This window comes from Crocodylus porosus, unplaced genomic scaffold (genome assembly GCF_001723895.1).
Source record: "Crocodylus porosus isolate Cpor-Errol unplaced genomic scaffold, CroPor_comp1, whole genome shotgun sequence".
Lineage (NCBI taxonomy): Eukaryota > Metazoa > Chordata > Crocodylia > Crocodylidae > Crocodylus > Crocodylus porosus.
Window position 1 is genome coordinate 11,710,007 of NW_017728949.1, and position 13,239 is coordinate 11,723,245.

A 13,239-nucleotide genomic window follows, 5' to 3' on the forward strand; every position below is an offset into this window, starting at 1 on the left:
AGTACAAGGGGAGAATGGCGTCCCAGGATTTGCTCGAGAAGCATCTATGGATGCAAACCAGCGTTTTGGTCGCTTTATTAGCCGCAGCATCGCATTGCGGGTCCTTGTAACACATTAATTTTAGGCAGCTGCTAGAGCTGTTAACCCCTGGATTTTTCACGTATCAGCCTCTGATATTTGTTTAAAGTAACTGTTAGGCAGTTTACACCACACAGGGGCAAGTTTATCTCTGATCTATGTTACCTACTTTGTGTTCCATTAATGTATGGCCACCTGCCTCAGATGAGTCACCCAAGTTGCAGTCCTCCATCATCCCAGGATGAAGTGTCCCTTCCCCCACCCTCCTGTTCTGTGTGGACATACTTTCTACCTCCTAAATTCTACTGCGCAGGGGTGGTTCTGGCCCCAAAACAACTCCCTCTCCTACCCCCAGAGGTGCAACCCCATGCAAGTAGCCTGAAGAGCACATGCCGGCTAGCTAGGTCTAAGGCACAGATGAGTCTGGGAGTGGGGTCTAGGGAGGGGAGGAGAGCAAGGTAGGAGAACAGATTGGGTTCTCATGAGCTCAGTCTTCCCTCTCAGGGCAGGGGTAGTAGCTCCCACAAAAGAGCCTTCCCCCACTGCTCACAGCTCCCAACCATCCTGGGAAGCACAATTAGAATCCTCCACATCCCAGTCACCATCCACATCCCCATACCCATTTCCCATCCCAATATATTAAAATATGAGACCTTCTTTGCTTTACTTCCTATTTCTTTTAATTTTTTTATTATTATTTTTCAGTAGCTAACTTCCTTCATTTCACCACCTGTTCCCCATGCCCATTTCCTTTCCATTGACCATTGCATTACCCACCCATCCTATTAACTCTCCACCTGCCAGCTTCATGTTCCTGCCCCCCGCAACTCATCTCCCATACAGCCCCACCTAGAGCAGGGAAAGAAGCCTGTTGTGGCTCATGGTCCCTGTAGTGACAGTTCCTAGTCAGGGCCCTGCTCACCAGCGAGTCACAGCTGTGCAGGTTGGGGACAGTTAGAGAAGGTTTTTAGCCTTTATGGCTAAGTACTGACAGTCAAGAAGCCCAAGGCTGAATCGATTCAATCTTTGCAGGTTAGTGTGAGCAAGTGAGCAGACATTCACTTTTGATTTTGGAAATGCAGCCTGCAGTAGTTCAGGCCAGAAGCTGGGGGAAGCTATAACCATTACAACTCTATTTCATATGAAAGGAGAGCATTGTGTTTTGTGCGGGGTTGCATATGCTTTTCCTACCCACCCTTAAAAACAGGAAAGACAAAAGCATGAGCATAAAATTCAGTTTTGCCCTATGAAACTTAACCCCTGATGTGCTTGATAGATTTAACACATTACAAAAAGGACTGCCAGTAGCATCCACAGACTTTGCAGGCAGGGACATACAGCCTAAACAACCATTCTCTTAAGACATGGCCCTACCGGTTATTGTTGAATAATAGTAGAAAAATACATATAAAGATACCCCAGATTCAGTCCTGTTGGGTGCATCTACACAAGATGCTTAATGTGTAGAAAACTAATTCTACTGTGCATTAGCACAGCTGGCAAAAGCCCTGCTAAAGAGCAGTAGATTTAGTCTAATGCACATTAAGATCACTTAAGAAGCATTCATCTGCGCTAATGCGCAGTATGGCTGATTATGGCACATTAAGTTAATACATGTTATTACAGGTATTAATATGCTTAATATGCTGTAATTATGGTACATTAATGAATACGTAGATGTGCCCATTGAATCTCCCTTTTTCTAATTATCTGTGTGTCAAGTGGAGAGGATCACACCCATCTCCCTTTTTAATTCTTGGCATGTTCGATATAATAAATATGCTTTTATCGGTAAGTTACTTCAAATGTGCTTGTAAAAGGTGCTTGATTAAGAGCACTAGAAGCTGAAGTCCTCTAATCATAGGACAGGTGCAGTATAGGTAGTGAAAATGGAAATGTCTTCATACAGTTATATCAAATTCAATTCTGTTCTGGAGGGACTGTCTTTAAGATGAAAGGGCAGTTAGCCCTTCTGAAACTGGCAATAGCTTTGCCCATTTCAGTGGTCTCTTTTATGATGACTGGGAACTGTAGCACAATGTTCAGTTTATCTCATAAAAAGTAATCAGTCATGATATAATACTGGGTTCAGTTACTGTTAGCCTGGGACAAAAATCTACCTCCTGGTATGTACATGTGACTCAAGTTGGCCACAGGGGGTGCATCCAGATGTGTGTGGGTGTTTGGTTCCCCAGGGACAAGTAGCAGCAGTGTACCTTGTGCCACAGCTGCTTGTCCTTGGGGAACGTCTGTGCCACATGCGTTTTGGTGTAAGGCAAGTTCCCCAGCTGGGTTAGGGAAGTCTGGAGCCAGCAGTGTGCTGGCCCCAGCAGTTTGTTTGCCTGGCTCCACTTTTCAGCAGCATGCGCTGCACAAGCTTGTGCTGTGCCAAGTTTTTTTCTCCATGTTGTTTTTTTTTTTTTTACTCCTGGATATCCAAAAATCACATGGGGAAAAAAACCTGGCATAGTGCACTCTTGGGCAGCACACCCTTGAAGCACGGAGAACACTGGACTGTACGGTATGTGGTGCTGCAAATGTGTTTGCGGCACCACATACCACGCTCCTCTGGACATGCCCAGGGAGAGCAAAATTTAGTGTCTGATATGGGCTTGAACTATTGATCCAGAGGTGGAATACTCTTTCTCAAGACAATTCAATGCAGTGCTATTTGTGATAAAGCTATTGCAGTTGCTATCTATTTAAGCAGTTTTTAAAGTTCACATTTTGTCATCTTTTTAAACCACTGTTATTAACCAGCTGCTAATTATATCCAACAAGATTTTTAAAAGTCAAAAAAGGGAAACAAGAAGAACTAATTTTAACTTGACTGACTATAACATTTTTTAAAACTTGCTGAGAATTCTTGCCCTTTTATTTCCCTTAAAATGTACTAAGACAAATACAGATCAAAATTTATGTAACACTTCAGACATTTTTGTCAATGCCTTTTTTCCCATGTAGCAGAAGTATCTGTTGAACTACAGAGCATGATTTACAAGGAAAGAATGAAAGAAAGAATTGGGAATATTTAGTCTGGAGAAGAGAAAACCGAAGGAGGCATTTGATAACAGTCTTCAAATATAGAAGGAGTTGCTACAAAAAAGGTGTCTGTAGACAATTCTCTCTATTTACAGGAGACACGGCATGAAGTAATGGCCTTAAATAGCAACAAGGGAGGGTTAGATCTGAGGGAGAACTTTCTAATGATGTGGTTAAGTACTTGAACTAAAGAAGTTGTGAAGTGTCTATTCTTGGAATTTAAATATAGGTTAGACTTGTGTGGGGTGGCTTAGACGGGGAAGATCCTACCTTCAGCAGGGTGTTGGACTTGACTCCCTGAGGTTCTTCCCTCCATTTTTTGATGATTCTGTATCTGTAAAGGGAAGTAATGAAAGCTCTGTTTTTGGTACGCAGTGATCTTGTGAATTAATAGAGATTTATTCTGATCTCTCAGAATCTAATTTTATACTGGAATAAGTTTGTCTGTATTCAATGTAGTTGCATTTAGTTTACAATAAAATGATAAGTCCTTGATATGAACTCATTTGATCCAGTAGTGTTCTTATATAGAGAGCGTTTTATGCTGTATGTGGGTGCATCTACACATGCTCTTAATACACAGTAAAGTTACTGTGCATTAAAAAAGGAAAGGGTCTATAAGTTCCCCACTTCATGAGCAGATTTTCTCTCAACCAGAGCAGATGAGACCCAGGATGTCCCTGCCCCCCTGCTTTGCTCTGCCCCATTGTAGCAGCCAGTGGGAGCTCCAGGCTCCCCCAGGTGCCAGCCCAGGGCTGGCAAGGGGTGGGGGGCTGGTGGACTGCTGTGTCCCAGTCACCTGGGGATCAGACCCAATCCCCATATTGCTAGGAGAGAAGTCCTTGTGGGGATGTTACCTGGCAGCCACATGAGGAATAGGAGAATCCTGATTGTCCCACATAGTGGGGAGAGAAGTTCTCACCTTGTGGGGACATCTATATGGGGATCAGAATCATCCCCAGATGTTTCTCCCAGCCACATGGGGATTGGGACCCTCCCAATCGCATATGGCTGTCCCTGCCAGCCAGGGATGCCTCTTTCAGCCATCACACCGAATCCCCACCTGGCTGGGATGCAGCAGTCCTGGCTGCCACCTTTCAGGATGTTCCCATCCCCACTTGGTGGGGAAATAGTTGCCCTGCAGGCAGCATAGCTCTAACCACATGGGGCTTAGCCAGGCAGCAGTGGACCCCCAAATTGCTCCCAGCCAGCATCTACACATGCCCTACTGTGCAGTAGCTAATGCACAGTTAATCTGCTACTTATATTTTCAGGTAATAGATAACTGCTCATCAGTCTTATTTTACTGCACAATAGCCTAGTACATGGTTACATAATGATGCTTTACTATGCAGTAGATTAGTCATGTTAATCCCTGTTCATACTATTTTTTCACAAGAAAATAATGTCCAACTTTTTCATTTATCTGTCTCGATTGAAAGGATTTTTTTTTTAGTTCATGTAAATGAAGTGGCAGTAGCAGAGATCTGGTAGAAATTGGGGTATGTAAATAGGATAGCGTTAGCTGTAAGGTTTGCCCCAGTATCCTGGCTAAAATTTCTTTATTTCTCAGCTAATATGGAGTGGCTTTGTATCACCTATCTGAACAGCTAGTTGCATGAATGGCTGGTGTCTCTTGCAATATGGGGGTTGGGGGGCACCATGTCAGTGAGCGGCAAGAGGGGACCACCCACAGATGCTGCTGGATGCGTCAGTGGCCAGGGGATGGTGGGTGTTAGCTGCAACCACCCACAGAAGCTGGTGGCAGATTCAGTGGTGGCCAATCTCAGGGGGAGCACATACCCCCTCGTACCTTCTCCACACATCGCCTATGGCTAGTTCTGTCCTTATCATGGATGGAATGTACTTTAAGAATGCTGTATGTTGACATATGAAACCTTATATAAAAACACTGAACAACATAAAGAAGCTCTGATGTCTCAGCTCATTTTGAATGAGGTTTGTGCTGATATAGTTATAGCAGTATGCAGCTGTAGGACAATTTCCCAAAGACCTCTTGGCAAACTCCTGTATACAGAATCCCCTTAGGACAGTGTGGAGTGAATATTCTGAGCCATGCTGTGGCCTCTTAGAGATATAGCACAGGATGTCCCCAAAAGTTTATTGTAGCATTTTACAAACAATCAAATGAAAAGCATACCATCTGTAAAATATCAGTTCAGGTTGTAGCTTGAATGCAGTGCTCCAGTTATGCGAGCCATACTGTTCCTTAGGGGCCCTGCTACATAATGTAGCACCAGAGAGAAGGAGAGCATAGGAAATGTCTCAATATTAAAAAAAAAAAATCCTTATTTTTCAAAGGCTTAACCAGTTTGCAGGAGACTCCCTTCTCTATCAATTTTAAATGCTGTTGGAACTTGTAATATTGATACAGTTTAAATTTTTAATCCCTTTTTCATAAATATGACTGTTAATATTGGCAACATTTGTCTACAGCCTTTCAAATGGAAAAATACCTAGAAGTATAAATCAAAATAACTCTGTTCCTAGCTATACCATTTGTATTACAAAAAAGAAACAAGGAACTTTAAAATCAATTTGAAAAGAACATAAAGTATATAATAAGGTTTTGGAATACTGATGTTTCACTAACTTATTTTAACAATATATCAGAAACTATTCTTACTGCAAAATGTTACAATAGAAAAAAATGTTAAATATAATTTTAAATGTATAAAAATGCATAACTATATTATAACAACATACAGGTCATTTAAAAATATGATTCATTAGTCCATCTTCATAGATGTTAGGGTTGGAAGGGACATCAGTAGGTCATCAAGTCTGACCCCCTGTCCAGTCTCCTCTTCTAGACCCCCAAAGTAGGGGAGAGCACAACCTCCCTTGGGAGCCCATTCCAGATTCTAGAAACACTTACTGTGAAGAAGTTCTTTCTAATGTCCAACTTAAATCTGCTGTCCATCAATTTGTGGCCATTATTTCTAGTTACTCCAGGGGGTGCCCTAGTAAGTACTGCATCTCTGATTCCCTGCTGCCCTCCCCTGATGAATTTACAGGCAGCCACAAGATCACCTCTCAGCCTTCTTTTGCGAAGGCTGAAGAGATCTAAGTCCCTCAGTCTCTCCTCAGAGGGTCTTGTCTGCAGGTCCCTAACCATACAAGTGGCCCTCCACTGAACCCTCTCAAGATTCTCCACATCGCCCTTAAAGTGTGGTGCCCAAAACTGGACAGAGTACTGGATGCAGTACCTTAGTGATTGGAAACATAAATCTGAACCTGAAATTTGGTAATGCATCATGAATTAATGCTCTTTTATATCTAGGTATTTTAGTAGAAGTTATTGTAGAACTATTAATACAATGTTGGCTTTTGATTTTTGATCAGTGACACTAGGTCTTGTCAGATACCATTTCCCCACCTCCTCAGCCATTAATGAAATTTTTAAAGTTTTCCTTCTGCTTCCCTGCTCCTCTCTCTGGGTCTTTCCAAACCTACTGTACTGCACCTTGGACCACTACCCATTCATTCCCTAACATCCATAAACACTAACATTTTCACTACCCTGATTTTTTTCTTTATATGTGCCAAAGACTTTTTTTTAGCAATCTTATTGTATGTTTCACATGGTTCATCATTTGAACTGTCCTTGTGCCTTAATTCTAGTCAATAGGGTTTACATAAGAATGTGGTGTTCTTCCTTTCTTCTACCTTAGACGCTTAGCAGTTAGTTAAATGTATTTTTGTTTACAGGTGATGTTTTTCAGGAATACACACTCAAATGATACTTACTTCTCATAGACTTAAAAGAGAGAACATTTTGAATATTAATCTCTGAAATAAGCTTTCATGGAATCATTTATTTCTGTCGTTTATGTATTTATTCAATATATGACCTCAAACTCCAAGGCACTGTAAGTCAACTATCCTATGCCCACTTTGCATTTCTGAAATAGTTCCAGAAGTTTTCAAGATAGGTACTAGTGTTACATTTACATTGACCTACCAGGGTTAGGTTAATCTAAATGCCCAATCATAAATGCCCCATAATCAGGGGTGTTAATTTGGCCAAAAATGGCGGGCCTGATTTAAGTTAGTGCACCTCAGAAGGTACACTAACTTACATTAAGAAAGGGTTAACCCAATCCCCCAAACACCTGTATGCATTTGCAGTGCAGCCCCAGTGGTGGGAAAGGCCAGCCACTCATCCCATCTCCAGGACTGTGCTATTCCCACCCCCCAATTGGGCTATTGGTAGCCCCTTGACCTCCCCCGCTTTCACCCTTCCCCCCACCTTCAGACCCAACAGCCCAACAGATGTTAGAATTCCCTGAACACTGGCCAGAATATACAAGTTTTAATTTGCATGAAATATGAAAATGTTTTCTGATATATCTTACAGGTGTACCAGATTTAGCATGGTATATCCATTTTCTTGTCCTGCAAGACGTCTCAGCAATGTACTCCAAGGCCATAGTTCTTCTGCATGACACAGGAGTGGGGAAGCCATATTCTTTAGCTTTAGCGTGCTAGAATGCTATCCCAGAAAGTTCTGTGCAAGCATATTGACTCCCCATAACCAATACAGCAAATTTGTCCATCAGGAATTCTCTGCATTTCCTTCTGTTAAGCATTACCATATCAATAAGCAATGCAAGAAGATGCCAAATGCTCATTTGAGTGGCCCAGAGGAATCAATATATACACAATGACCTTGCAGAAAGATCATTCCTTGTAGGGGAAAATCATCACTTGCATCTCTGAAAATGGACTGATGCAGGGAAGTTGGAGTGAGGGGATTTGAAGAAGAGTAATAACTGGCTGATTATGTATGCAGAACATAGAGAATGGACCAGGGAGATGGAGCAGAGAAAAATACAATTCAAGAATGGGGGAACAAGGAAAGATAATTCATTAAAAGAAAAAAAAACAAGTCGGGGTGGGAAGGAGGACAGGAAAAGGGGAAGATTGGTTAGCTTTTTTTCCCAGAGCATTCTTCTATTACCTTTGCTTTAAGACAACAAAGGACGTGGCTTCTGACTTCTGTCTGTATTGTTGGAAGCTCTGGTACATAATGCTCTCCCTTTTTCTGTCCTTCTCATGCGTACTAAATTAGTAACGAAGGAGCAAATGTACTTGCTATGAGCTAGCATGTTGATAAGTAACTTTCAATGGTTTGGTTTGGCATGCAGCCATCTTTTAAACAGAAATTTCTTCAGAGGGCCTCCTTTTATGTTGCATACCCACAGGTGAAGGTACATAGAGGTAGAAAATGGTGAAAAATGAGTCCGTACCAAAAGACCACGTGAAATCTTAATCTTAAATTCTGCATTTTGCCTGGGTTTTGAACAGTGATTTCAATAAACAAATATTTCAAATTTAGTGATATCCCTTGATTCAAAATAGTGTGAATAGGAACGTACAAGGCACACTGTACAGTTCATCTCTTTCCTCTAATAACAGTTAAAAATAACAGTTCTTTAGCCAGTGGGTTGTCCAATCTGCTGGTGTGTTATATAAAGTCTCGCCACAGCATTTTAGTGAAAGTTATTTTAATTTTTTTCAGTTTAATATGTATATAAATGTGAGTGTGTAAATAACACAACACTTCATTTGTATGACCAGCTGTATGCGTGTTGTCAAATGGAAAGAGATGGAACTCTGGGGTATCTAGGGTATCTGTCAAACCATATCTAATTTCAGCTGGATCGTTTCCGTGTGTTACTGTATAGCATGATATAATCTTTCTCTTTACCTTGACTGATACATAGTTTTACCTCATTACTTTCCCATGAGCAATCTTCAGCCATTTTTTTTCAATATCTGAGAAAGCGTTCTTCTCACCTTCCCTCATATTTCAGGCCTCAGAATAGAAAATGTCTTTGTGTATCAATTTTTCTTCTCTCAGATTGTTTGGATATGTACTTGTCTCTGGATTCAAAATGTGCTTTGTTGCTGTACCTCTAGTTTATAGTTGCTGTTGAATCGGTTAGTGCAGGAGTTGGAATAAATGGTTGTTACATATTTTTTTCATTTTTTACTCTTTCTTCAAGGGTAACCACTCTAATGTATTTGGGTACCTATACATGAGCACAGAAGCTGCTCCAGTGCTCTGTAATTACAGTGCATCAGAGAAGGCTCGATTAATTGAGTCTGATGTAGTGTGGTCATTACCATGCTACACCCAGTATCCGTATCTCATGTATCAGGCAGGGTTCCTATGCCTCAAAATGGCAGTGGGGGCTCTTGAACTAAACTTGTCGAACAGTCTTTAGTTCAAGTGCCCCCACCATGGTTTTGAAGTGGGTGAACCATTTTGAAGCGGGGGAGCAAGACGCTGTGGCACTGTAATTAAAGTAGCTCTTGAAGCTGCTTTAATTAAAGTGCCCCTTCCACCCCCAAAACTCTTGTAAAAGTACCCTTTGTGTCCAAATACATAAGAAGCCATATTTGTCCAATTTTTTTCAGGAAGTAAGCTGTTGCATATGGAAACTTCTCTGATAGTTAGTCTATAAGGTATATTTCTACCCTGCCTGCTGCCTGAATGTTTTCAGTCATTTATTCTGTGATCAAAACGTAGGGCATGGGAAAACTTGGAGAACATCTACACTCTGTAAAACACAATGACAGCTGAAAATGACAGGACTTATTTATTCTGATAAATAGATTTCTTTGTGCTGAACCTCTTCACTCAAAAAGGGGATATAAAAAAGCTAAGATTATCCCTCGATAATCTGAAAGTAGACAACATCAGACGCTTGAGTGGCAAAAAATGGATTAGTGCTGCTTTTGTTATCTCTTGGAATCCATCCAAAGAACTAGGAACGTAAGATATTTTACTTTTAATTTCTCTCTTTGCATGTCTGAGAGGGAAACAAAATGAGCTTGGAAGACAGTGGGTGTGATATGTTTTTCTCTTTTGTTCTCTTGAAGACAGATTCAGGAATCCTGCAGGGAAAAAATTTGCTGAACTATATATATTAAGGAGCATATTTTAACAGGAACTCATAGAATTGTATGTATGTAAATTTGAATATCAATGCTGCATCTTTAATTAGTTCCTTTCTAACTTCCCTGCTTTGGCTCACAACATATTACAGAGACAGCAATTATTAGGTGAGCAAAACATACTGTCATCTGGTTCCCTTTCTGTTTTTGAAATGTATTAGGATACTTTTCATTTCTTCTTTTAATGACCAATCTGCCATCTGGTGATCTATACTTGTTAATCAGGAGTCACCTCACTGAAAGAGTTATGTCTTGGTATGAGCTGCTGTGGCACCTTCTCAGGCCTATTTTAAATCCTGACACTTTTTTCCCTGACAATATCTTCCCTGAACACTGTACTATGGTGAGTGATTTGATCTTGGCTGCAAAAGCATTTTTACATCTGCCTCACTGAGTCAGCAGAACCCCCTTAACTCTTTCCCAGTAGGCTCAAACCTGCTAACAAGCTGGAGTATTTTCAGACAAGCCGTGTTAGTCTGGTACATACTGCGAGTAGAGTGAGGAAGTAGCTGCATTTGGAATGCCTGTATGATGAAACAGACGACTGCTGGTGAATGTAAGAGGTTAAAATGAGTACTGTATTGGTTACTCATTTACTACAGTAGGTAGGGATCCTATTTGCCAATCAGACTGAGAGATCTGTTGTTTGCTTCTGATGCTATTTTCTGTTTATTATCCTCTTTATCAGGGGTGGACAAAATATGGCCCCTAGGCTGAATCTGGCCCATCAACTCATTGTCTCCAGCCTGTGGGTTGGTGGCCATAAAGTCAGAGGATCTGGCCCATAGGAAGCTGGTGTTTCTGACTGCTGCCAGAGTTGTAATGACTCAAGTCAGACTTGAGTTGCAATTTTTGGTGACTCGACTCGACTCAAGTCCATGTCAACAAATGACTTGACTCAACTGGAGTCATTGATCAAAAGATGTGACCTGACTCAAGTCCTGATCAGAAGTGTCCACTTGACTTGAGTAATTTATTACAGTGTTTCTCAACTGGTGTGTCGTGACCCAAAGGTAGGTCACAAGAATGTTTGTAAGGGCCTCAAGCAGGTCCCCAGAAAATCACATGAAAGACCAGGTTTCCCCTGCAGGCTGGCAGGTTTCCATCCTGCAAGTGGCTGCTTAGGATAATTGGAGGCAGCTAGCACACTTGAGTCTGCGCACACAGATGCAAGTGCCCAACATAAAGTGAGGCTGGGTCATGGGAGAAGCCCCAGCCACTGGATACAGGTAAGTGTGGGGAGTGGTGGAATGGAGGTCTAGGGAACTGTCCAGAGGGCTGGGCAGAGGTGGGCTCTGTACACTGCTTCTAGCACATGGGCTAGGAGCTGGTGTAAGCTGGGGGCTGTGTTGGTGGTGTGGAACTGTTGTTGGGGGGAGGAGAGGGGAAAGAAGGGGTAGGGAAGGGGGAGATCGTGCCTATGATCAGCCGCAACAGCTGATGTTGGGCACTGAGAAAAAGTAGGACCCAGCAGTGAGTGTGCTCACCACTTCTGGGGCCCTCCTGGCTGTGGCTGCCCAGTAGGGTGACCACCTTTTCCAAACTGGAAGGCAGGACACATGCCCACCTTCCCCTCCACTGCTAGCACAGCTGAAGCAGAGCTGAGTGGGGTAGGGGCAGATCCAGGCTTCCCACTGAAGGCTTGGGGCCCCCCACCCTGCTGCCTTCCCTCTGGGAGCCCCATGCTGGATATGTACCGCCTGCCTGCCCAGCAGCAGTGAGTGGCACAACTCCACACCACCCCCACCCCCACTGCTGCTGGGCAGGGTGCACATTGTCATGGCAGCATGGGACTCCTACAGAAAGAGCATCAGGGCAGGGAGCTCTGAGCCCACAGCAGGCAACCCACATCCACCTCTGCCTTGTGCACAATTCTGGCTGTCATACTCCCTGCCTCATCCCCGGAGCCCCATGCTCTGCCTTGGCTGGGCAGTACCCCCAGGCCCTGCCCCACTCTCTCGCCTACCTTGGGGGCCTTGATCTGCCCCTCCACACTTTCTGCACCCTCCCATAGACTTAGCTACAGAGAGCTGCTCTCCAGGCTGGCCAGCTCTTTTCCGGGCATGTGCATGTGTGCATGGTGTCAAGCGCTCGCACCAATGCTAAAGCCCTTGGCTTCAGAAGGGCCAACGTCAATGAGCTTAGGAGACTAGTGGGGGAGGCACTGAAGGCCCAGAAGGTAGAGGAGATGGGAGTCCATGAGGGATGGTCACACCTTAAGAGGGTGATCCTCCAGGCCGAAAGGATAACAGTCCCTGAGAGAAGCAAGCGGGGTAAGAGTGCTCAGAAATCCACTTGGCTCATCAAGTGCATTCAGGAATGACTCAGGACTAAAAGGGGGGCATACAACTAGTGAAAGGGAGGAGCTCTCACCAAGGAGGAGTTCTCCTCCTCAGCCTGTGAGTAGAGGAGGACTATTAGGAAGGCCAAGCTAGAGATGGAACTCAGGCTAGCGTCCAGGATTAAGGACAACCAAAAGTCCTTTTTCAAGTATGTTGGGAGCAGAAGAGGGCACCAGGCAATGTAGGGCACCTGCAAGACACAAACGGTAATCTTAGGGCTACACCAGACAAGAAAGCTGATATTTTTAAGTTTCTTTGCCTCTGTTTTCTTGAACAGGGACCGGGATATCCTACCTACCAGAGGTAGGGACAACTTTGGGGATAGCTCTGTCAGGGCTTCAGTCAGTGCAGATGTAGTTAGGGATCTGCTAGACATTTTTAAATCCGCAGGTTCAGATGCCCTCCACCCAAGGGTGTTGAGGGACATAGCAGGGGTCATCGCAGAGCCCTTGGCCCAGCTGTATGAGCATTCGTGATCATCTGGCCAGGTGGCAGGGGATTGGAAACTGGCTAATGTGGTACCAATTTTCAAGAAGGGGAGGAAGGAGGACCCAAGTAACTATAGGCCTGTAAGCCTCACTTCGGTGCTCAGGAAGATCTTGGAGAGAATCATCAAGGAGCACATCTGTGGGAGGCCTGCGGGGGAGATCATGCTCAGGGGCAGGGGCATGGGTTCATCAAAGGCAGGTCCTGCCTGACCAACCTGATTGCCTTTTATGACCAAGTAACTAAATCCTTGGATGATGGTGTCGCCATGGATGTAGTCTTTCTAGACTTTAAGAAGGCCTTT

At 43.4% G+C, this 13,239-nt stretch overlaps 1 protein-coding gene and 1 long non-coding RNA gene across 3 annotated transcripts in view; one reads left to right on the forward strand and one right to left on the reverse strand.

Annotated features, from left to right (window-relative positions):
* Positions 1 to 13,239, forward strand: part of SPAG16 (sperm associated antigen 16) — a 924,455-nt gene that overhangs the window by 469,393 nt on the left and 441,823 nt on the right. The window lies entirely within an intron of this gene.
* LOC109322935 overlaps positions 1 to 13,239 on the reverse strand; it is a 76,123-nt gene that overhangs the window by 28,009 nt on the left and 34,875 nt on the right. The window contains exon 2 of the long non-coding RNA XR_002104512.1: positions 3,391 to 3,454. This is a non-coding gene — a long non-coding RNA (uncharacterized LOC109322935). The remainder of the gene's footprint in view (positions 1 to 3,390; positions 3,455 to 13,239) is intronic.